Below are 27135 nucleotides of genomic sequence, written 5' to 3' on the forward strand. Positions count from 1 at the left end.
TCCCAATACAGAAATGACCTTCCCCAAAACTGCTATGTTTATGCCAGGTGGCAATGTCAGTGGTTTTTTTTTTAAACCAATTTGTGGTACAGATCGAGACACTGTTTCTGGAAGTTAAATCTCAAGGCTTGTTCTCCAGCCCTTGCAACAAATATGGGAATTCACAAATACACGCTTAATTTAAATGCCTTTTTCTGCATAATCAGCCTTGTCACTCTGTTTTTTGCAACTAGAAATCTTGACTGAAGCACCTACAGAAACCATTTACAGTAGTCGAGTTGCTAGCTAAACCTATGTACCCATGAAGTAGCTACATTCTTCATTTAAAAGTTGGGTAATTCCTTCAACCTTCATACAGACTGAGTAATGTCCACATTATATCCCTAGTGGCCATGGACCTATAATATTGAACATCACCAGCTGCCTTTATCAAAACCATTCTGCCCAGTATTTGCTCACACTTCTTATTAGGAGGATGTCATTAAAGCCCTGAAAACAGATTATCAGGAAGCTATAAAACATGAAATTTGTAGAGGTTACCTAATACCTGTGAATATTTACAAGCAAAAATATATGCCTTGTTGCAAAAGTATTCATATTACCCCTACAGAATATAAATCAAACACCCATAAGGGACTGCCACCAAGATGGGTGAGCAGGATATAAATATTTGACAGTTCTGTCTCTACCAACTTCTTAGACTGCCTGATGAGGAAGTTATTATTACAGTCATATAAAAATACATTTGATCATTTCTAAAATAACACTCATTAATATGATTACACAGAGATACCACCTACAAATTAAAAATTTTGTATTTTATCCTCTAAACTGACATTGTGGAGGGTAACACTTAAATCAGTATCCAAAACTGGGCATCTGAATTATAAGGGGACCCTGTATTTGTTCTCCTTTGAGAAGACAAGGAAAGCAATGTTAAAAGCATTTGCCAATGATTTAGCATATGACAGTTTCCTCTTAAATTCTGGCAAACAAGACCATAAACAAACCCAGAAAGTCAAGGCTACTAATCTGCTATAAAATGGAGTCTACATGTGTTTGAAACCTTTTCTTTATGTTTACCTCCTCTCTCTCAGGTAAATACACCAATAAATATTCTCTGAGAGTGAGCCAAGGGAATAGAAGAAAAACTTCATTTTCATGCTTTATATGGTGGACAGAGCTGGGCAGGAAGCCTGAGGAAGGACTTGTTGCGGGGCTGTCAGCCACTTCAGGGGTGCCTCAGTGGCAGAGAACGTCCTTGCCCAAGGGCACGCCCTTCTGGGTGGTTGCAGCCAACCACTGATTGAGGTGGGAGTATAAAGGTGGAGCCCAGATTTGCTTCAGGGCTCCCCAGGGGCTGGGCCAGCCTGCTGAGTATTTGAACTTCCCCTCTGCCCCCAAGTGTTGATCTGTAATAGATACTCTGTGCCCCAAACTCCATCTCCGTGAGAACCCGACCTGAGACAGTATTGTTTTTTGGCCTCCTTTTATATAAAGATAGAAATTTTCTCTCACTCTTAATTTTTAAATTCTGTGAGACACTTTGTACAGAAAAAGTATAAACAATAACAGTGAAATCTGGAGAACCCGACCCAGCTGTAGCAAATCTTAATGTTTTACTACATTTCCTTCAGGTTTTTTGATAAATAAAATATTACAGATACATTGAAATCCTGGTTTCTTTCTCATGGATCCTATTTCTCTCCCTCCTTTCCTCCCTCTTCAGAAGAAACCATTCACCTGAATTTGGTGTTTAATAATCACGTGACCAATTTATATTCCAGTCAGCAGTGTATGAGTTTCTACACATTCTCTCTCCCGGGCATCAGTTTGCATTTGGGGGCTTAAATCCCACCTCCCTTTTTGATAATCAGATAAATATGGGCAGCTACTTTGCATGTGTTTTAATTTGTATTTCCCCCGATAACCAACATCTTTTCATATGTTTATTGGCCATTCAGATTTGGAAAACCATAGGCATCATGAATTCTCAGGGGGGAGAATTTTCCCTACTTCCAATACCCACGCTCGTCCTCTTGTGTGGGACAGGTGTCTTATTACCCGCCTACTAAGGTAGTTTGGTCAAGTTTTGGCTTTGGGCAAGGGACTTCCCATTTGACTCCCCACCTTAAGGATCCCTCATTTGACAAGTAGCTTGTAGCTGTCAAGTGACATGCTGAAGATCATCTAGGTTTGGCAAGTACCTTCAAGGTGAAAGCCAGTTTTACTTACTACTTACTTAGCTTAAGATTCCCACTTTCATTTTAGTTTTGGTTTCTGTGGATTCTTTACTTCCCTTCCAGCTTAGTCCTGCTTTTACAAAAAACAATGTGAATATTTTACTCAGCTTATCTTAGTTTCCTTCAGGGAAAAGACTGGTTAGGGTAAGCCAGGAATGAAGAGTCTTAACAGATTTTTCATATTTTCTCTTAATTTCTCTCAGTTATATTCAGGGGAAATTTCTTAGTATTACTTTCAATTCGCTATTTCTCTATGTGCCCTGTTAAGGGTTTATCTCATCTATTTTAATGACAATATTTTCCATTGCTGAAACTTCTACTTGGTTCTTTATCACACCCACCTGTTCCTGCTGCTCACTGAGAGTGAAATCTTTCTCCCTTCTTATTTAGGTTTACCTTTCTTTACCTAAACTCCCAGGCACTTCGGTCCTAAATTGGTGATTCGGTGTTCCTTTCAAAGGGAAACACTACAGATCCTGCACATGTAGTCACGAGGCTATTGTCTACTTCCTCTGGTTTCCAGAAGCCCCAGGAAGCCTTCTACTCTCATCTCCTTTAATAAGCAGGAAGAGCTCCACCTTAGCTTCAAGGATTCTGGTGTTGGCACTGAAAACAGGGCATACTTTATTTTCCTGTGGCCTTTTTAAAATCCTCACTGATGGCCCGTGGTGACAGATCTCCTGACCCTTTCTAACTGTGCCCTATGGAAGCCTTACTCCAGTTTGCAAATTCTCTCCTTATAAACTCTTCATTATTTACTCAGAATATTCTCTGTCTCTGGGTTACTAAGAAGACTCTACAGACTGTATGTGAAATGTAGTTCTTTCCTGAAAATAGTGCTTTTGCTGACCTCTCTCTCTGGCAAACACTATACATTCTTCACAGTCCATACCTGAAGTACCCAAAAGTCTTGGCTCCTCACTACCTCTACTTACTAGCATAAAGTTGTTTGTAATATTCCTCGTGGTCCTCATGCTGGTAGGATCAGTAATTACATTCCCTCTTACATTCCTGATATTAGTACGTTTTTTTCCCCCCCTTAATTGATAAAAACCATGTTTCCTCCAAATATGTACAAAAGCTCATTGTGCTTTCAGGCTCATGCAATCCAACTAGAGTTGCCCACTTCCATCACTACTATCTATATTTACTTCTAGTTATTCTATTTGATTTACTGCTTCAGGGGTACCTACAGTAGTTATTACTGCCGTGATAATGACAAGAGCGAGCAGTGGGCATCACAGCAGGCCATTAGCCATGATGCCCTCAAATTCCTGTCCCCACACTCAACTAATCTTCAATCTCTTCCAGGCTGAGTGGAGGGAGTGGCCCCTTCCTGACTATCCCTAGCCTCTCCACACCCTCTGGCCTCCTCTGGGATTTGCTTTTTTCCTGACTCTGAAGAGTTTCCTCTCAGTTTAATGTTCAAATCTTTCTCATTGGAAAGCACCTACTTGGTCTCAGGACTCCTTAATCTTTGTCTCCTTCCCTTTGACCTATACTACCTTTTTGGTAAATATTTTTCTTTAAGTTGACTTGTTTTTTAAAACACAGTATCTCAGACATTAAAATAATTAAAATCCTGGTTTCTAATGCTTTTTACAATTCTAATATAAACTCAAGTACATAGTAATTTTTAAAGATGTTCATCTGTGTACTAAAAATCATTTCACATCAGCAGAGCACGTGGAACACAGCAGGAGTCAACATGTCTTTCCATGCCTATAAATCTCAGCAGGAAAGTACTGAGTACTGGTTATGCTGAAGGAAAAAAAACCCTGATAAATGGTTATTATGTGATGCAATCAGTGGTTAAGCAAGAAAGCATTTTTATTTCAATCATTTTTGCTTAAAAACCTTCCCCCAAAATGTATATTTCTGTCTCAGCGTGCTGAAAGAGTTTTATATCACTAAGAGACCAATTATCACCAAATAATAATATGTTAAAATTTTAAAGTACAGAAATTTGTGCTGGATATGTCCTGCTCTCAGGATATACATACTATAGCATTTTTTTCCCTCATGTTCAAAATATGAACAAATTATGGTCATGATCATATCTTTGGGGGTCTTCAGCCAGGCCTAGGGATCCTTTTTAAAAGTGATTACTTAAGAGCAAATAAGAAATCCTCAAAAACATCCTAAATGCCATTCTTTAATCTAGGCTGGTACTAAACCAAAGCAGCCATATTGTCAAATGGTTCTTTAACTTCTCAGCCTCAAAATAACCAGTCAGTAATGTAAAGGAGATTAAATGTCCTGACTTCCTATCATGGTTAAATAACTGACAGGGGTGCCTGGGTGGGTCAGTCAATTGAGCGTCAACTCTTGGTTTCTGCTCAGGTCATGATATCACGGTTTGTGAGATGGAGCCCCAAGTTAGGCTCTGCACTGACAGGGTGGAGGCTGCTTGGGACTCTCTTTCTCTCTCTGCCCCTCCTGGATTTGTGCATGTGCACACGTGCGTGCTCTCTCTCTCTCAAAATAAATCAATAAACATTAAAAAAAAACCCAACCTTACAAATCATTATTAGGTCTCCTTGCCAATCCCTAAACCATCCATAATTAATTGTAGAAGTGCCAGGCATATCATGGCCATCTCTTCTGTACTGGCTAGTTCCCTTTGTCAAAAGGAAATTCAAAATTAAAAAGATTTAAACAACTAACACTGACTTTCTCACTGTGTTCTGAGAACATCAGTGTCCCACGAAATATGCCCTGAAAGGAAGAGGTTCCAGGTCAACCAGATTTGGGAAATGCTGCCCAGAAGATTCCAATTCTTGGGGATTCTCGGCAACACTTAGATTTTAAAAGATCTAAGACGTCTACTGATAGGAAATCAGCTTACCTTTGTAAAACCTAGCAACTTTGATTTACTGAGACTAAGCACACTTTTTCAAGGAACAACTATTAACATCTCAAGAAACAATATTGTCTTGCAAAACACAACTTAGGCAATACTGAAAAATAAAGCTCATTTATTGTATTTAGGGATGGTTTAAGAAAGGGGTATTTAACCTGTATTCTACATTAGAAACACATACAGGAAAACAACATTTTAATTACTTTTGTCCAGAAAGAATATTTACAAAAGGCAGGGCACCACAAAGGGTTAACCTTCAAATGGAAACTGTTGACCTCCTCCCACTCTGAAGATAAGAAGGGTATGAATGATTAGGGCACCTCTGCAGGGCTAGCCGCCCTACACTATATAGCCACAGCTTCTTGCATTTAGATATTGTTTGAGATAAAAGGAAAATACAAGATACAATTACCAGCCTGATTTTTTGTTATACTAGCTAACATTCCAAGGATGAGCAATGTTAAGATCTTATTGTTTTATCCTCCTATCAAACCACACAGGATTATACCAGCTTCTAGCTTTGATCTCTTAGCTTTCAGTTTTAATGAAGCAGAGAGAAAGCAGGGGAAGTTTACCAGATGCTCTAAATTTTTATTCTAAAGCTCAGGCTCTTATCTGTAACTCTGTCACCAAAGCTCCTTTATTAGAAGTAAAAATAAAGGGAGAAAGGTATTCAATACAACGTACGAGGAAAGCGTTTTGCCTAGAACCAGATGCAGATGACAACATCAAGGTAAACAGGTAAAAAGTCCAAGCCTTTTTATAGTACCACTGATTGCTTTTAATAAACTGTCCCCTTAATGGTAACTCCTTGCCAGTGGTTCTTCTTCAGTCTCTCACCTGGCAATCTGACCAGAACACAGGTCCATCCACACCTGTGATATACAAATTATCTCTAATCAGATCCAATGTTTGGCTAAGTGGCTGTACCAGCAGACACATCCTCCACTCTGCTACACCTCCCCCTTTCTCCTGTGTTTACTATTTCTCCACTGCCATGGTTTTCAAAGTGTTTGCCCTGAATCAGCAGCATTAGCGTCAACACTACCTGGAAACTTCTTTGAATCAGAAGGGGTGGAGTCCGGCCACCTGTGCTTGAACAAGTCCTCCAGGAGATTCTTGTGCATGCAGAAGTTCAAGGACTAGCATGCTAATGAAGTCACCCTTCCCTTCTCACCCAGGCTCAAACCGCAAGTGTTTTCACCATTTCCCTCCTTTCTCTTACTCCCCACACCTCTCATGGTAAATGCTTTCCGAAATCGGTTGCTTTAGCTCTCTAACATGGACTGAATCCATTCCCTTCCTCACCATTCCTGCCATTTCCCCTAATTCAGGCTCACATTAACTTTGGACTACTGCAGTACCCCTCCCTCAGTCTTTCCCCACCAGGGTGGTCAGGGACCTTGCCTCTGCTTTCACGTTTCTTCCAGCCATGTCTGTCAAAGGCACAATTCTAGTCAATAATTTCTATCCTATACTGGCGGCTCTCTGGGCTGCAGAGTCTCTGCTAAGTGCTGTAAATGCACTACTTGGTTAACTCCCCCAATCAACCAGCAAGGAAGTCAGGGTTACCCTCACTCCCTACAGGGATGACTTGCCTCAGGTAATTCAAAGCCAGGATTTGAAATCACATCAGCCTGACTCTGCGTAGTGCTAACCATTGTGCACCATGCCCTTCCCACCCCATCCACAATAGAACTTATGAAGTCAGCTCAGCTGTTTTTTAAGACCCAAGGTAGTGTGTGTGCCTCCCCAAATACCTTTTCTTGGTTTCCTGTCACTCTCCTTCAGGCACCTAAACTGAACTATTTATGGTTTTCTATGCACACCACTCAAAGCTTTTTCTCATGTTGTTCCATCCACCTGAAATATTACCTTTCCATGAACACCTACAGTCCTTTATCTAGCCCTTGGGCAAAGAGCTTGGCCCACTACATGTACTCAATACTAAGCTGGACTCTATTTCATTAATCTCAGCATCCTTCTAGCTCCCTGCAAAAGCAAAACAATAAAACCCTGCTAATTCATTCAGGGTGAATTTTATATAGCATATTTTATTTGTATGTTATAATTGATTGCATAAACTTTTAAACTGATTCCTGAGTATTTGTACCAGAGAAAGGCATAATATATTATGGCTGATCCTTTTTTAGGGTCTTAAAACATTTCAGATGTAATAATGATCATATCCTTGCAATGCAGGTAATCAATGGTGCAAATTAATGTTCTACTTTTATTTAATTTTTTTTTAACGTTTATTTATTTTTGAGACAGAGAGAGACAGAGCATGAACGGGGTAGGGTCAGAGAGAGGGAGACACAGAATCTGAAACAGGCTTCAGGCTCTGAGCTGTCAGCACAGAGCCCGACGCGGGGCTCGAACTCAGAGACTGCGAGATCATGACCTGAGCCGAAGTCGGCCGCTTAACCGACTGAGCCACCCAGGCGCCCCGTTCTACTTTTATTTAAAGTCAAAGGGAGATGCGGAGGCAGACCTGGGACTAGAATCTCGTTTCCCACAATTTTGTTGATTGCTCTGTTAACAAATTAGTTCTATCAGGAATTTCCTATTATTCATGGTGACATGGGTAAAATAAGGTTTTATTTTTTAAAACAATGTGTGCATAATTTCAGTGACACGGTGGTTTATAGCCATTAATATGACTTACTCCATGCCACTGCTTACCTCCTCCCCCACAATTACTTATACCTGGTTTTTGGAAAGAAACAAAGAGAGAAAGTGGGGGAAGGGCAGAGAGAGAATTCCCAAGCAGTCTCCTCGCTGTCAGCACAGAGCCCGGTGTGGGGTTGGAACTCACCAACAGTGAGATCGTGACCTGAGCCGAAGTTGGCCACTTAACCCACTGGGCCATCCGGGAGCCCCTACTTACACCTGTTTCCACCTGCTGAATTCTCTGATCTCTCAGGCTTCATGCTCTGCCTCAGAGAAAATGAGGAGTTTCCCAGTGGCAACATGCCATTTTAAAAATCCTGCCCACCAGTCTACTGACATTTTAAGTCATTGAACTAGCAATGCCTTGTTTTATTTTCATTTACTTCCTCCCCTAAAAAAAGGCAGAATGAATGTGTGTGTGTGTGTGTGTGTGTAAATAGAAATAATTCTAGTTGTTTTCTTTTAGTTGAGGTTTTACTAATGCTTAAAAATACATATACGTGAAGAAGTCCTAGTAGTAAAGGAAATATGGAGGAAGGACTACAACACAGAAAATGGACACCTGAGCCAGTATCAGTTGCAGTTGTCAATAACTGCTGCTGTCGTTTCTCTAACAAGGTAGTTCTCTGGTAGAATTAAATGTCAAACTTCTCCAAAGAAGACATCCAGATGGCCAACCAACATATGAAAAAATGCTCAACATCACTCATCATCAGGGAAATATAAATCAAAACCACAATGAGATACCAACTCACACCTGTCAGAATGGCTAACGTTAACAACTCAGGCAACAACAGATGTTGGCGAGGATACGGAGAAAGAGGATCTCTTTTGCATTGTTGGTGGGAATGTAAGCTGGTGAAGCCACTCTGGAAAACAGTATGGAAGTTCCTCAAAAAACTAAAAATAGAACTATCCTACAACCCAGCAATTGCACTACTAGGCATTTATCCACGAGATACAGGTGTGCTGTTTCGAAGGCACACATGCACTCCCATGTTTATAGCAGCACTATCAACAATAGCCAAAGTATGGAAAGAGCCCAAATGTCCACTGATGGATGAATGGATAAAGAAGATGTGGTGTGTGTGTGTGCGCGCGCGCGCACACACACACACACACACACACACACACACACACACACACACAGGAGTATTACTCGGCAATCAAAAAGAATGAAATCTTGCCATTTGCAACTACGTGTATGGAACTCGAGGGTATTATGCTAAGCAAAATTAGAGAAAGAGAAGTATCATATGACTTCACTCATATGAGGACTTTAAGAGACAAAACAGATGAACATAAGGGAAGGGGAAGCAAAAATAATGTAAGAACAGGGAGGGGGGACAAAACAGAAGAGACTCATAAATATGGAGAACAAACTGAGGGTTATGGGAGGGGATGTGGGAGGGGGGGTGGGCTAAATGGGTAAGGGGCACTAAGGAATCTACTCCTGAAATCATTGTTAAACTATATGCTAACTAATTTGGATGTAAATTTAAAAAAATAAAAAATAAGTTAAAAAGAATTAAATGTCGGGGCGCCTGGGTGGCTCAGGCGGTTAAGCGTCCGACTTCGGCTCAGGTCATGATCTCGCAGTCCGTGAGTTCGAGCCCCGTGTCGGGCTCTGTGCTGACAGCTCGGAGACTGGAGCCTGTTTCAGATTCTGTATCTCCCTCTCTCTGACCCTCCCCCATTCATGCTCTGTCTCTCTCTGTCTCAAAAATAAATAAAGGTTAAAAAAAAAAAAGAATTAAATGTCAAAAACATAAGGAAGTTTTTCTTTAAAATGTAATACCTTGAAAATTTTATTACTCATTACTTTAAAATTCATTAAGAAATTATGAAAAATAAGTGACAACAATTTATCTGGTTTTGTAGTATATAAATATTTCAAAATTAATGAGCTCAATGATGCATGTCACGTAATGTTAGATGCTTATTTGAGAGTTAATTGACTGCACAGTAGATGATGATAATGCAAATAAATCATTATTTGCTGAAATGGAAAAGTGGGAAGAATAAATGACCAATCTTCCACTTCCTCCATGTGGACTAGTTACTATAAGCATAGCATAAACCATAAAAATGGTAGCAGAAACAAAATCAAGCCTAAATTTAATCTTCCTTTCTTTAGTAGGTCTAATAAATAGCATTAGAGAATAAGTCTAATTTAAAAAATGATTAATTTAAGATTTGGTTAGTAACTTAATGAAACGTAATGGGGAAAGGAAACAAATACCAACTAGTACAGGTAGATCTTTTCTTATGACGGTCCTTTTTTAATTACTAAACTTAGTTTACAGTTGTTCTTTCTGTTTTGCAGATATTTTATGGCTACAGTGTATGGGGAATTAGTAGAACTGGAATGCACATTGATCAGTTGGGCCCTAGACAATTAAATGGTTCCTTGTGAAGGCTTGTTACCTGGCTCAAGAGGTATGAGGTGTTCAACTTTTTTTGTCTTCTGAACTTCTTAATTTTACATTTTATCTTTATGGCTTCGTTAACATTATCTTTCCTTTCTAAACCTCCAGAAATTGTCCTGGGATTCTTGAGAAATAAGGTTAAGACAATCAATGTATTATTGATAACCATAGGATATATCTAACCTACAAAGAGCACTAAAGCCTGAGGACAGAACTGGGGCATGTCTAGCAATAGGCTGAGTCCAACTTCAGTACGTCTGCATCCAAACTCCCACCCACTGAAGTCTTCAGGTCCACTGTGTGCCACTCTGTGTTGTTCCATAACGTCTGTCTGTCTCTGCCTCTCCTGCTTTCTCCTGACATCCTGCTCCTTCCACCGGTTAGCTATCTATAAGAGCAATTTTCATTTCCTCTTTGTTACTCTTAGTAGCTGTATTTCCTCCACTTATCTAAAAGAGCAGACAGTATGCTGTTGCTTTTTACTTGTGTGATCTATATGACTTTTATTAGAAAAAAAGGAAAAACAAAAGATAAAAAAGAAACATTTTTAGAAAAACAAAAGTGTCAGGTTTGAACATGCTATTTTTATTGTCCAGATTAATACATCTGTCTGAAAGAATCTCTGTTTTAATTTTTAAAATATTTTTAAGTAGGCTCCACGCCCAATGTAGGGCTTGAACTCATGACTCCAAGATCAAGAGCCACATGCTCTACCCACTCAGCCAGCCAGGTGCACTGAAAAGAATCTTTAAATTACATTTAGAATTCTTTTTCTCTTACATATAATATATATTCATCAAGAAATATATCTGCTTATGTTTAGAACAGGTACAATCTGATATTAAATGTCTTACTTTCTTATTTCTTGCTAAATCATAACACTGATAATAAAAGTGGGCACCAATGAATGAATGCCAACTGTGGGTCTGGCACTCTACATATATTTTCTCTAATCCTTAGTACAGGCCATGGAGTTGAGCAATCTTAGGGTGGGAGAGGAAAAATAAATGACCTGTTCAAGGTCATATAATTAGTAAGTGAAGAGCTAGGAATGGAATTCTAAATTCTTGCTCCTGCCATTACAGGAAGCTGAAAACACTGAGGTCTCATTTTCTATTCCTGAAGGTTATATTTAGAACTGTAATAGATTTTACTGCTTCAAAATTTTCTTCCCAAATCAAATAAAGCCCTGGAATGTAATAAGAATTAAAGAGCCAGATGCCGGTATATATGGGAACTTACTAATTATGACAAAGGTAGAATTTCATTCAATGAGAAAAAAACTCCTGGTATAATTAATGAAAACAAAGTTAGATTAGTATCTCAAGCCACACACACATCCACACACACACACGTTCTATAATCAATGTAGAAAAAAACCCCAAATATGTGAAAAGATGAACTAAGAGAATATGTCTATAACCTTAGGATGACAGAGACATCCCTAAGATAAGAAATCCCGAAATTGTAAGGGATAAGACAGCCATATGTAACTACATAAAAACAAACGTTCATCTGCCAAAAGATATGCAAAGTCAAATGACCAGAAAAGCGAAATATTTGTAACATAATAGACATTTAAAATCTCATATAAACCAATTTTACAAAAACATAGTAAAATGAGCAAAGAGTATCAAAACAAGTGGTCAAAGATCAAATATAAATGCTAATTAAAATATCAGAAAAAATTGCTCAATTTCATTTGTAGGGAGAAAGAAAATCAAGTAACGATGAGATGCCATTTTCATTGTATTAGCCAACATTTTAACAGTGGTAACATCCAGGTCTGGGGAGGAGCCAGCAAAGGAGGAGCATACTATTCACATTAGTGTCATTTGTTGTAACCCTTTTGGAAAACAACCTGATAACATCTATTAAAATTAAAAATAAATATTCCCTATGACCTCACAATTCCACTTTTGGATACCTATTCTACAGAAACAAAAGCAACCATATATATGAAATATTAAGTGCAGCATTGTTAGAAAGAATCTGAATGTTGATCTACACAGTGGTATTTTAACAAACTATAGAATCTCCACACTACATGTAATAACTACTATTAAAAGGAATAGTTATTAAAAGGAATAAGCTGAACCTTTATCTGCTGCCTCAAAACGGCTATCTATGATTAAGGGAAAACACCATTTGGAGAGCTGAGTAAAACACAATAAAATAATAAGATAAAAAATCCTCTCTGAATTTGAACATGGAGAAAACTGATAGAAATGTAGGTCAGTAAGATTGGTTACTTCAGGAGGTAGGATTCAGAAAAAGGACTGAGATACTATTTACATTTTTATCTAATCTCTTTATATTGTTTCACTTTTTACAACTAGCATATGACTTCTTTAATTACAATCTAATTCAGAAAATTAAAGAAAAGAATAAGAGGGCTAAAGAAATTATTGAACACTACCAGGACAGATCCTGCTTAAGAAACAATCCAATTCCTGGAAAATGGTATTCTGATTGAGAGGAGAAGAGAGATTTTTGCTTTTCTTAAGCTATTAAAGTAGTTTAAGGGGTTCAGTAATAGTCCAGTGATCTACAGAGGCCCCTAACCATGAGGAGGAGGACTTACCAGATTGCACAGTACACAGCAATGGGAAGGCTGTGGAGGAAAGGTGCTTTGAGAATGTGTATTGGTGCAAACTCCTGGACAGCAATTTAACAACAATAAACAATGTGCCTACCCATTGGCCCACCAGTTCAGAGGCTGCGACTCTGGATATACTTGGGAAGGTACACAAAACTGACCAAATAAAACTGGAAATAATCCAACATCCATCAACGAGGGACTGATTCAACATATTACATACAACTATGTAATAGGACCGCACGCAGTCACTACAGAGGACTGAAGTAAATCCACATGCATTAATGTGGAATCATTTCAAAGAAAGGAAAGCAGAGCCAGGCAGTTGTTTTTAAAAACAACTGGAGTATGCAAAAATATTTTTCTTGACATATACTCAAGAAACTTAATTTGGGGGAAAGTTTTAACAGTTTGGGAAAAAGAATTCTCCATTTGTAGGATGGCTTACTTTTATACTCTTTATACATATAGATATATTTATATATATACTTTATATATACTTATATATATATGTACACACTTTTTTGTATTTTTATATACTTTTGATGAATTTCTTTTAACTTGCACTTTCATTTCTGTTACTAATTTTATAGATGAAATAGAGTAAGAGTTGTTTATTCATGTAAAACCACACAAAGTTTTTTGCTAATTTTTACAATTAGTTAAATGTTCCAATTTTGGCTTACTAAAGAAGACAATGTTTTAAGAATTAGTTTTCATGAAGGGCATGAAATACATGACAACAGTAATAACTATCTTACTTGAAAACACATGCTATATAATGAATTACTGATCTAATGGATTCCACTGTGTGCATTTCTCTTGGAACTCCTCAGGACTCTTTAAGAAAGAATTGGTACCTTTAGAAAGGTGCATCTCAGCTTGATCTATGGTTAATTTTCTTCCATAAACTGCTAACAAGTAAGGAAGAAAAGAGCAACTGATGCCCAGTATAACCAAAAAATCAAATTTATACAATCTTTCTTAAAAATCCTATACATCAACATACTTTGTGGAAACAAAACACAAAAGAGGATGCTACACTTAACTTTAAATTTTAAATAATTTTAGGGCCAAATCACTTAGGTACTGCATACCAAATGGTAAATTTTTCATTTGATAAACTAAAACTATTAGTTTGAAAGGGTAGTCATTTTATTATATTACATAATTGATAGATATTCTAAGTAGAAATGTTTTTTAAATGATAGCTGATTGTTTATATTAGTTTTTTATTGTGATAAAATATACATAATGTAAAATTTACCATTTTAACAATTTCAAAGTGTGGGATCCAGTGGCATTAAGTACATTCACAATGCAGTGTAACCATCACCCCCATCCATATCCTGAACTTTATCCTCCCAAACTGAAACTGTGCCCATTAAATAATAATTCCTAATTCTTCCCTTCAACCAGCCCCTGACAACCACCATTTTATTTTCTGTCCCCATGAATTTGACCACTCTAGGTATCTCACATAAGTGGAATCATACAGTATTTGTTCTTTTGTGACTGACTTATTTCATTTAACACAATGTTTTCAAAGTTCATCTATGTTGTGGCAGGTGTCACAATTTCTTTTCTATTTAAGGTTGAATAATGTTCTATCATATGTATATACCACCTTTTGTTTATACATTCATCATTATACAATCCATACATACACATGGACTGCTTCTATACATTTTTAAAAACCCCAAATTCTATATAAAACTTAGGCCAAATTCTGCAACCAACCTCCACAAAATTCAGTAGTGAAAGGCTTTATCTACAAGGATAAAACTAGTATTATGACCTTTCTTTCTGTAATTTTAAAGACTGACTTGGCTAAATATTCATTCATTCATATTCATTCATTCGAGTGCCTACTATGTGCCAGGCACTGTGGTGGGCAGAAAGGAAGTGAGAAAGAAGGGAGGAGAGGGAAGAAGAAAAAGAGACAGAGAGAATATGAGTGCATGAACTTCACAATTGCCCCCCCCCCCCGAGGTCTTTGTGGGGGTCACAGGACCAGAGCAGACAAAATCTGACATCAAGTTTCTGTTCATGACAGTGAGAAACTGGATTAAAATATTCAAGCTGAAATGTCAAAATAAACCCATACTTTAAGATGCCAAATAAAATTAAGTACCTAGAAAGCTAGTGAACATGAAAAGCTGTGTGGTGCTGATGAGACCACGTGGTTTGGCATCCACTTCCTGGTTGTCTGGTACAAGAAGGCAAACACCATCTGCCTCACTAGCTGTTGGGACCATCAAAAGACCTAAGGTGTATGAAAGCCTTAATGAATTTTCATGTTCCATAAAAAACTTCTAATCGCAGATTTTGGTTCCAAAATCCTAGAGCAGGAGTTGGCCAACTTTTTCTATGAAGGTCCAGACAGTAATATTTTAGGCTTTGTGGACAACACGCTAGGTCTCTGTCACAATTAGCCACCTCAGTCCTGGTAGTATGACAGAAGCCATAGAAAGTAACATAAAATGAGTGTGGTTGTTTTTATTTATGAACACCAAAATTTGAATTTCATCTCATTTTCTGATGTCATGAAAACAGTCTTCTGATTGTTTTTTATACAACTAAAAATGTAAAAAGAAAAAAATCAGGCCATAAAAAACAAAACAAAAAACAAAAACAAAAACAGGTAGAGGGCCAGATTTGGCCTATGCACAAAAGTTTGCTAACCTAGGCCCAACAGTTTAAAAGCTCATAAGCTTCTTTAAAGGCATATGATTTGAGAAACAAAGATGGAAGGATTATAGGATTTGGGGTCCAATCTAGATCTGAGTCTAGGCTCTACCACTTACTAGCTGTATAATATTGGACAAGTCACTTTAACATTTGTAAACCCTAGTTTAATCATCTGTTAAATGGGAACAATACCCATATCACATAGGAGTTAGTGTTCATATATGAACAAGATGCTGAGTGCTGTGTAAACTGTCAAGCTGTTTTTAAAGAACTAGGCATTATAAAGTAAAAATATACATTGAAAAATGTACCATATTCTCTTCTGAGGTTTATTTGCCAAAAGTTTGGGAATATATTTTCAATTCCTAAGTAGAAGAAAAAATGAAGTAATTTGGAGTATAGACAGATGTCTTGGATTCCATCTTCACTAAGCTATTAGCATCGTACGGTGTTGTTATACCACTCAGTTAATAATTTATCTTTCATCGTCTGATCATATTGTGTTCTCAACAGCTCTGCTTTGTCATTTTGTGTTCTCCCCTCTTAATCTTCATTTAAGAGGATCCAATTTTATATACAAAATCACAAGAGAACACTGGCTGAAGCACCTCTCATAATAAATGACTGAGCTATCATATGCTCTACTTTCTATTTCTTAAATTTCAGAGCAATCAATCTCAGCAAAGTTAGGGACTCTCATGACTCTCACAAAATTAAAATGCCTAATTTCTTTATATGGCCAGCTTGAAGATATCAAAACATCAATGCCAATGAACAGTATGGGGGAGGGGGCGCCTGGGTGGCTCCATTGGTTGAGCATCCAAATCTTGCTTTTGGCTCATTTCATGATCTTGTAGTTGTGGGATTGAGCCCTGGATCAGATTCTCTCTCTCCCTTTCTCTCTGCCCCTCCCTCACTCTCTCTCTTTCTTGAAACAAACAAACACTAAAAAACAAAAACAAAAACAAAACAGTATGGGGATAGTGGGTAAATATATTAAGTTGTTCTTTAATATTCAGAGACTGAGCTAAGGCACAAAGTCTTGATTCGTATCTTTCATCATCTTACTCCATTAAGAAATTCCTTAATTAGACTTACTGTGGTGATCATTTTGCCAAATATATATAAGACTCATTATGTTGCACACCTGAAACTAATGTTATGGCAATTAAATTTCAAATTAAAAAAATTTTTCTTATGTCTTTTATGAAAATACTTGAAAACAAACAAACAAACAAACAAACAAACAAAAAAACCAAAAAAACCTAACCTGTTTTCCTCTTGTTTTCTGAGGATAATTTGGCCAGTAATTTTCATGCCAAAAAATCATACCTCTAGTTGAGAGACATGAAAAGATCAAGCTTGATTCTGTAACTGTCTTCTCTCCTTCTAAGAGCAGGAAGTTGATGTGGCAAGATGCTTCCTCTGACCCGAATGCTTGGTGTAAATGATCAGCAGACAATCAGGTTAGCCAGTGCTCCTGTCCAGGGCCTAAGGTTCAGGTAAGCAGAGGCCAGCATGCTGGTCTGCACCCCCCTCGGGTGCCATCCTTAGGTCCTGGGACCTTGCCTGCCTGCACGTATATGAGCGGGGGAGGAGATTGGGTCCCACTGGACAGAAGGGATAATACGGTTTGCTACAGGATGAATAAAAGGGCTGTGGAGAGGATCACCACAGGCAGGCTATGGCTATTCCTCACCTTGAATCTACACCTAAATCATCAATTTAAATCAACATTTGTGACATTTATCTTTTAAAATAAAATAAAGTATGTACAATTAAAATGAAACATTATAATAATATTGGGTAATGAATGTAAAGCATAGAAAAGAGTAGGGAAAAATACATGATTTGGCAAATCAACGTTTTCTCTATAGTACACATCAAGTTGCTTTAGAACAGAACATACTTCACTGAATGGATTTAACTTAAGAATAGTGACATTTTCATTACAAAGGCTGCAGGGCAGAAGACTGTAGTCCCAGCAGGCTTGCAACTCTGGGACAGTATACAGAATGGCTTGGATGTTTTCTGGCTCCCTATCCCATCTCATTCACGTGACTAAAATTTTTATGACAGAATTATATAAAATTTTAACCATTCTCTTGTATTTCTTCCTGTTTTTAATAAGACTATATCTGGCACAGATTCGTTTAAGAATTTATAATGACACTAGTATTACTGGCTATTATTTGTTAGGTATTTACTATGAGTTACATACTGTCCTAATGCTTTCTCTACAATCATCCCCAATGAATGATTTCTATGCGTTAAGCACCTCTTAATTTTTATAACCACCCCATGAGGTATATATTATTATACTCATTTTTGAGATGTGGGTCATAAGAGTCGAAGGTCACACAGCTGGTAGTTGGCAGAGAAGGGATAGGAAGTTAACTAGTGTGACTCCAGAGTCGGTTCTCTCTATATCACTGTCTTTCAGCCTCACACCATGACCTACAGAGTGTGGCAATGAAACAGATTTCAAGGTGGAGAGAGGAAGATAATAATCTCTGAAAAACAACACAAGCCTAAGTAATCCATCAAAGGTCTCACTGCCCAGCTTGTTACTTAGTGTGATGATCTCCTTCAATTTAATAACTGCCACTCATAAGCTCTACTTTGGCATTACCTAAATAAGAAGGCACTACTAAATAGTACCCTGATGATCTCAAACAAGGAACAGTTTCTAAAGTTCCAGGGAAACAGCTGCAGATGGAGAAAATCTAGTTTGCAGTTTTCAGAGATGCAGTTTTCAGAGTTTTCTTCTCTATGGTTCCCATCTGATACACACAGTGCCTTCTATGACATCCAGTTCACTTTAACAGTAAGACAGTAATGCCTTCATTGTATCTTAACTCTTGGGATCATAAATAAAAACTCCTAAGTGCAAGCAGAAAAAGAAGGAAGAGCCACATTGCTTCATTTATCTATCTGGATTTCCCCATTCTGAATTTGCTGTGAGGATTTTGTTATTTAGCTCATTATTGTCAATATATCTGATTGAGAAAGAAGCTAAACAAGTCCCAGGTGAGAATGCACCATAGCAACAGGCTTGCCGTGAATTCTTTGGGGAGCAGAATTTCACACAAGTATTTGATTGCCTATTCACACTCTTGATTACAACACACCGAGCTGTTAAACTAAACTGTATGTCATTAGTGTATTGAAGGAACTTTAAAAAATAAACTACCCTGTGTGAAGATATTTTTCACACATACATTCACACTGATATGTGTTTAATTGCACGTAGCCCATTTCTCTTTTATTCGGAAAACAAGAGACATCTTTAAACTATTTCAGAAGTTGCCAATGTCACTGTGTAGTAATGTGATAAATAAGGCATTACCTTTTATCACAGGTAAATATTGAATTCAGATTCTGGTTCATAAATATTTGTTTAATCCTTCATTGTTATTATGACAGAATATAAATGTACTACCCTTTGAATTTAATCAGGAGTATTAAAGTACCTTGAGTTAGGTAAACAGCGGCCAAAATAACTATAGAAAAAAACGATCTGACATTAAAACCACCTCAGTCTCATAGATTTTGCTGAGCCTCTGGCTCAGCTGGGACAATACACTGATAACAAAAAAGAGGCTGCAGAGAAAAAAAAAAGGAGTTTATATCTATGTATCACCACAGAATGTCAGCCACCCTACAAATCATGTCATGATCAAAAGTAAGACCAGGTGAAGATACAGATGGCATGGGCAAAATCCATCATAACCATCAGAAAATCAACTCAAAGCAAAAGTCCAGATGAGTGTCAATTATTTCCATTCATCTTCATGTCCAAACAGAACACACTTAACTTTCTCCACAGTTGGTTGTAAAGGCGCTGGAGACCGAGTATAACATTTTACAAATATTCAAATCAAAAGACTGAAGAGCATTCATTATTTTTACACAACCAATTCTGTTATTTATGCTACTAGAGACACCCAATGGTGTGAATATAATCCAAATCATTTACATTTGGTTTTGTAATGCATGGTATAATGTTTTGGTGGCAGACTTGCCTTTCGAATTACATTTTGCTTTATTATTAAAATCAGTTTACATGTCCTTAATACACACCTGCTGTATGGGAAAGGTGGTGTCGCAGAAGCCTGCTGGGCAGGACAGCTGGCTCACAATTTCAAATACTCCAGACAAGCTCCAGAGAAAAGAGCTGGCCAAACAATTTCAAACCTTTATTACTTTATAAGCACTCAGAGTTTACATAAGATTAGTATAAACTACTTGTTTCTTTTCTTCCATTTTTGATGTTGTATTTGACTTTTGTCTTAGAAGACTGGGAAGTACCTTAAACACCTAGAGCACAATTAGAAATTATCACTTCACTAAACATGCAGTCATATTTAATTGATTAGACATGGTTTTTACTGAGACAATTTCCTTAGAATCTATTTATGTAATTAGAATATTCAAGACTATTTCACGTAAGATAAATACTAAACCACAATACAATGGAAACATGCGATGAAGCAAGTATTATTATGTAGTGGACACCTGTTGATTTGCCACTTGGCTTTTTTTTTTTTTAATGTTTATTTATATTTTAGAGAGAGAGAGACAGTGCGAGAGCAGGGGAGGAGCAGAAGAAAGAGAGGGAGACACAGAATCCAAAGCAGGCTCCAGGCTCTGAGCTGTCAGCAGAAAGCCCAAGGTGAGGTTTGAACCCACAAACCCTGAGATCATGACCTGAGCCAAAGTTAGGCGCTCAACCAACAGAGCCACCCAGGTGCCCCAGCATCTTTTTTACCTTTCTTCTAGATACGGCATTCTGGTTTTCCTACCTTCCCTATTCTTGGACTATGTGAGTTTGGTATATTAAGAGTAGTGTTGGTCAAGGCAAGACCAAAGCACAGGAGCTTCTAATGAAGATGAAGAATTATTTTTGGAGGTGAGTGGTATTTTTTTGGTATTTTTGGACAGTGGTTTTTGGTCTAAGAATACAATGTTTAAAGGAATAGGACACTCAAGATAAGGATGCCAAAGGACTGCTCTACCAGAGATTTGATGGGCTATCTGGAGGGATACTGAAATCACCTAGAGACACATGGCAGAGGTGAGCTGGAGAAGTGACTATGAACTGAGAGTTGAGTCTTCAGTGAATGAAACTGAATAACCAAAAGGCTGTTGAATGATAGTAATAAGAAGGAAACGGTGATACAACCAGTCATGGAAGTCTCAAAGGAGCAGGGTGCACATATGTAAATGATTTGAGATGGAGGAGAATAATGAATGGTCTTACTTCCTGAGCTTGAGCAACCCAGAGGTTAAGAGAATAATCAGATGTCCCTAGAGTGAGTTTTAAGGCATATGGAGTCCCCTCAAAGGACATCCAGACTGCTATAAATGGCAAGACGTGGGGAAGGAAAGATATGAGGATGTGACTGAGGATGTGTTGAGAATGTGGGGTGAGTGGTTTCCACAGGAGTTCCAGAGAACACAGAAGAAGAGTTTGGGAGAAGCATGAGGAGGATGGGGGTTAGACTGGGCAAGAGAATAAACAGAAAGAGGAAGATGGAAGACTGGCAGCTAACAGGATAACCAGATAGGAGTAGACTTCTGGTGATGAAAGAAAGAAAGACAATGTGAGGTGTGAGAGATGAAGTCCTTAATGTCTCTAGAAGTAGAGAGCAGGAACTTGCAGATTGTTCCTAGGAGAAAGGGAGGTAGACAGCTGAGTACAGATGTCTTGTTGAGCTTCAGGTGCAGGTATGACAGGTGCTCCAGGGTTTAGAAGGTCTTAGGCCTCAGGAGGTGACTTGGCAGTCACCTGTCCCATGGTATGATAGATCTCATACACAGTGTGCAGGTAGTCACAGCCTGAGTTAAGGGGGTCCTGATCCACAGCGTGATTAGGTAATGTGTGCGGATTACTGGACTTTGTAGCCAAAAGAAAACCTTACTCTTAATATTCTTAGAAGGCAACCCCAGCCAACAACTCCTTTCTGTTTCCAAGTCTTGCTTACTGTCCCCAGACACTATCCTGCAGAGATTACCAAATATTATCACAATTAGAAGGAAGTGAAAAAAATCAAGGCAGGAAGAGCCAAAGGAAGAGTATTCCAGGCAGAGGGAAGGACAAGTACAAAGGCCATGAAATGTGCCTGGCATGGGTTCATTGAGGAAACTTCATCTGAAGCAGTGACTGATAAAGAGAGGTGAAACCGTGGATCTGATCATAGAGGTCTTCAGAGGCCCTTGTAAAGACATTTAGCATCTACTCTGAGAATGGGAAGTCACTGCAAGATTTGGGTAGAAGGATGACCAAACTTGATTTCCCCTTTAACAGCATCCCTCTGTTGAGACTAAACTAGACCAGACGGGAAAGGGTAAAAACAGGAGAACCAGTCAGAAGGCTTCCGCAAGTCTGGGCTGAAATTTGATGGGGGTGACGTGTGGACTATGGAGTAGCTGGACAATGCAGATAGGGAGTAGCTGGATTCTGGAGAGATTTTGGTGATAGAAGCCCATGAGTCTTCTAGTTCAAGAAACTATCCTACCTAGCATAGAGGCAGCAGTGGGAAACATGAGGAAAAGAATATTCGTTCCTGTTTTAGCTTCACTGCCACCTCTTTGAAAAAGGCCTTATCTGAACATCCATTTAAAGTAAGTCCCCCTAGATATTTTCCTGTGATATCCACTCTTTTCATTTACAGCACTTCTCAAAATCAATTCACATATATAAAGTCCTTTGAGTTTATGTGTTTAATGTGTGCTTTCCCCTATCAGATTCTAATTCCAACATGATCAAAAACTCTGAAAAGAGAAGTGGGAAGGGGGCCATCATTAAATTAGATAACAGGATAGATTCTAACGATTAGAATGGCTGAACCTGTGATACAAGTACATATAAGCTTCACAAGGGTAGGGAGCCATGCATTTAAAATTTTTCTTCACCACTGTATTTTTTCCAGTACTCATTCTACTAATCATACATTGAAAGAATGAATGCATCACTCTTTGTCAGTATATTTTTTAACCTCAAACTATTGCCTAACATTGTTATTTAACTACAATCATTTTAGGTCTTAATAACTAAAGTCCACATCTGATTAAAAAAGCTAAGATAATTTCAATGTCTTTTAAAGCTCTTCTTTTGTCTTTTATATCTGAAAAACTCATAAGATAAATATAAATCAAGGTAACATTTTTAAAAATTATCTCTACCCAAGATAGAGGAAGAACAACAGAAGAATTCCTTCAAAAATGAATGAAGATCATCAGATAAAGCAATATATATGTATCAAAACCAAGCATATTTTAAAAAATCAAAAGAGCAAAGAAAAAACGTTTTTTTTTTTTACAAAAAGGAAAAAATATCTAACAGTACAATCAAGTATTTCCTTAAAATGTTTGATGACTCCTAGTAATAACCTGGGAGAAATCAAATTGAAATGGAAAATAAAGCAAACATTTCTTGAGGGCTAAATGTAAAAGGGTCACCATATTAGTCTCTTCTGTCTGCTCTAACAAATTGCCATAAACTTGATGCCTTACAACAACAAAATTTTATTATCTCAGAGTTCTAAAGGCCAGAATTTAAAGATCAGTTTCGGTAGGCCAAAATCAAGGTGTCCACAGGGCCATGCTACCTGTGGAATCTCCAGAGGAGAATCCTTTCCTTGCCTCTTATAGCTTCTGGTTGCTGCAACATTCCTTGGTTTGAGGCTCCATCACTCCAATATCTGCCTCCACCTTCATAATGCCTTTTCTCTGTGTTAACTCCCCCTCCACCTTTCTTTTACAAGGACACTTGTGATGGCATTTAGGCCTCACCTGGATAATCCAGAACAATTTCCCCATCTCAATATCTTTAATCACATGTGTAAAGACATTTTCCAAATAAAGTAACCTTGACAGGTCCAAGAATACGGACCCGGATATCTTCAGAGGCAGGGTTGGGGGTGGGGCAAGAGACAGGACATGGCATTATTATGCCTACCATAGTCCATCTGGCCAAAGATTTTTGTCTGTCTCATGTGCAGAATAGGTGGACCCCATCCCAACCCATGATAGAATCAACCACAAAAGCCAAATCTCATGATGTAAACCTCATCTGCTTAAAAGTCCCAAATCTCATGATCTAAACATCTATATCAGGTATGGGTGAGATTCTGGATATGATCCATCCTGGAGCACAATTCCTCTCCATCTGTTGATCTGTGAAACTAGAAGGCATGTTATCTGCTTCCAAAATAAGATGGTGAAGCAGGCATAGGATGACATTTATGACATCCCCAACTCCACAAGGGAGAAAATGGAAGCCACGCAGCCCAAGTAATTTCAAAGTCCTGTGGAGCAAAGTTTCAAGGCCTGGAAGTAAAACTCCAGGAGTCCCTGGAGTCATTTTTTTCCTTTTTCTTAAAGGGTAGCACATATTAGATCCTGAGTAGTTTTATAAGGCTGTTTTCTGCCTACAGAATTTTGGAGGTCCAACAGCCTTCTTATATTTCATCCTGTGTCTCTTTCAGTCAAGTTGGCATTGTTTCTGATTTAATATTCCCAAAAACCATGCGTATCCCTCGTGTATTCATGCCATTAAAGAAGACGGTCCTCCACAGATCTTTCCTGGAAAATCCCATCTGCATTCCTGTTTCCTGTTGAGATGGTTGAGGGGATCCATGAGTCACACACCTAATTGTGTCAGCACTAAAGATTGTCCAGTTACACCTTTGGCCTACTCTCCAGAGCACACTTTCCTAACAATACATTTCCTAATTTTAGTGTCTTTTGCAATCTGGATAGAGTGGAAATTTTCCAAATCAAGTTATAGCTCATTTTTGCTTGAAAGTTTTCCCCTCAGTTTATATCTTTCAGCTCACATTTTATTACTATGAACAAACAAGGCTGCACAAGCAAGAACAAGCAAGAACAAGCAAAAACAAGCAAAAACAAGCAAGAACAAGCGAGGCTGCACCTTCAGCATTTTGGTTGGAAATCTGTTTAGCTAAATAGTCAAGTTCAATGCTTACCTGCTTTCTATAGAACTGTGGTAGACAATTCAGCTAAGTTTTCTCCCACTATACATATAACAAGGATCACTTTTCCCCTGGTTTCCAACTACATCTTCCTCATTTCCTTCTGAGCTGTCACTAGAAGTGCCTTTAAAGTCCATCTTTCTACCAATAGTATGTTTAGGGCCTTTTCTACTCTGTCCCTCAAAAATTTTCCAGGTTCTACCTACTGTCCGGTTCCAAAGTCACTTCTAATTTTTAGGTATTTGTTACATCAGCATCCCACCCATCAAATCCTATGCCTGCTATAATAAATCACCACAAATCTGGTGGATTGTAATGATGGAAATTTATACTCTCACAGTTCCGGAGACCAGAAACTTGAAATGAGTGTCACTTGGCTAAAATCAGGTGGTAAGTTGGGATATACTCATTCCAGAAGTTGAAAGGAAGAATCTGGTCATTGCCTCTTACAGCTTCTGATGGCTAGTGGCATACTGGGCTTTTGGTCACATCACTGGAATTTCTGTCTCCACCTTCACATTGCATTCTCCTCTATATATGTGTCAAATGACCCTCTGCTTCTCTCTTACATGGACAGTTGTGAAGGCATTTAGAGTTGACCTGGATAATCCAGGATAATCTCCTACTTTCAAGGCTCTTAATTACATCCATAAAGACCTCTTTTCCAAATAAAGTAACATATACAGGCTATAGGTATTAAGACCTCATATCTTTGGGGAGGGAAGCATATTTTGCCCACTACAATCACAGTATAGAGGCACAGCATATTAATTTACTACAAGTCTATCATGTCTAGAAACAAGTGTTAAAATTGAATTTGGCTCTCCAAAAGTGACCATTTGTTATTAATATTGCAATAAAAAGCTGCAGAAATTACTTTTCCAAGGCTATTGTGTTAATGTGCAATACTTATCCTGATTTTTTCATATACAGATAAGTGTAATTAACTATACAAACAATTTTTAAATGAAGTCAATAGTACAGCTAAATAGAGTAAGCAATGGTAAATTAGCAAATATAAATAGTTTCAAAGATTTAAAAAAACCTGCAGAAAGTCAAAAGATTTTAGGATCAGATATCACTTTATTTTAGGAAACTACTCTTTAGGAAAATACTTTTTTCCCTTAGGGGTGGGTAAATAAGTGGCTGACCTCTCTCTTTAAAACTGAGTTCTATCTAGGTTATACCTTCATTCTTTTGGATAAAGAAGGGCCAAGGGTGATCACATACCAGATGGGAGAACACTGGCTGAGATGGTTTTGGTAGAGCAGCAGGCAGCTATTTTTGCCAATTTGATCAATTATCCCAGAAATGGCTTCGCAGCCAAGAAACTAGCTCCCTAACTGTATTTGCTGCTATAGGAAGGAAGGGAAGACTTACAGAAGCACTAGTAGTGCTAAACAAATTAATGCCTTTCCTCTAACCTAGAAGCAAATAGTTTGGGATTTTCCATCTAGAGCTGTTAACTGCCAAATAAAAATGGTGTCCTTATTAATAGTTTAAATTGCTTTGGTAAAGTTGACCCAAGGGCCACAGGCCTAGTGCAAATTCGAACACTAAGAAAGGAGATTGTTCTTTTCCATTTAAGCCTAGCAGGCAAACCAGAGTTACATTAGAGAATGACCATTAATACTTAATAGTGAAAAGAATAACGATCAACAAATACTTGGATTTGTAAAATATTATTCTAAAAAAGTGATTTGTGCAAGACACTGAGTATACAGTTGTATTTTTTATGTAAAAGAGCATAAAAAAGCAGCAAAGCAACCTAATCTATTTCCTCTGTTATTCAAAAACCAGATTGCTTAGCCCACGAGTTCCCTGGTAGAGCACGCCATTTGTTTCCCAAAAGTTTATAAGCTTTCTCTTTTAGTATTTATTTTGCAAACCTAAACTAACAAAATAACAATAAATAATGATTACCTAAAATGTAAATGCCCAGCCCTGTATAAACTTAAAAAATTCACAGCTGTAGAACTTTAGCGATAAGAGCAGTTTCAAACACTGTTTTTCACTGGAACAGAGTGCCAGAAATTCTCCATTGGGTCTGAGAGGAGGCAGACTCATGGAGTCTGTGAAATTGGAAAGGTCTTATGCTGAAAAGATCTCAAGCTGCCACCCTTGCAGACTGTGAAGCCACAGGGAAAGACTAGAGATCACCCTAGTAGAGTCACAGCTGCAGTGACAAGTGACTGCTGGGTCACAGTGTGTTTGTTCAGACTATAGCCACCTTTTGGAAAACCATCTACAGAACATTTGCTTGGGGGTGATGGCAATGTTCTGTATTTTGATTATGGTTATATAGCCGTATGCATTTGTCAAAACTCATAGAACTACTCACTGAAAGTGTGCATTTTATTGCATGTAAATTACACCTTGATAAACTTTCCTCAAAACCATTAACACACAGCTTTCTATTTTCTTTTTATTAAGGTATGACATTTTAACCTACAGATGCATTTCTTATGTTTCTGCCAGTAAATACTGCTGTAGATTCACTCACTAATCCACCTTGATGCATATTATGTTTTAGGAATCATTTGTCCTCATTAATACATTGTCCAACTTAACTTCTCCTGGGCAATAGAATAATTTTTTCCTGAGAGATCTATAAATGTTACTTTGGAGCAAAGCCACA

General features: G+C 38.0%; 1 protein-coding gene and 1 long non-coding RNA gene across 15 annotated transcripts in view; one reads left to right on the forward strand and one right to left on the reverse strand.

The window, feature by feature from the left end:
• The window catches only part of PKP4 (plakophilin 4), a 238285-nt gene that overhangs the window by 106211 nt on the left and 104939 nt on the right, over positions 1 to 27135 (reverse strand). The window lies entirely within an intron of this gene.
• Positions 16779 to 22946, forward strand: LOC132673865 (uncharacterized). The gene is made up of 4 exons (XR_009608241.3): positions 16779 to 17000; positions 20070 to 20173; positions 20281 to 20410; positions 22692 to 22946. It is a non-coding gene; the product is annotated as an uncharacterized LOC132673865 (long non-coding RNA).

Source organism: Panthera onca, chromosome C1 (assembly GCF_046562875.1).
Source record: "Panthera onca isolate mPanOnc1 chromosome C1, mPanOnc1 haplotype 2, whole genome shotgun sequence".
NCBI lineage: Eukaryota > Metazoa > Chordata > Mammalia > Carnivora > Felidae > Panthera > Panthera onca.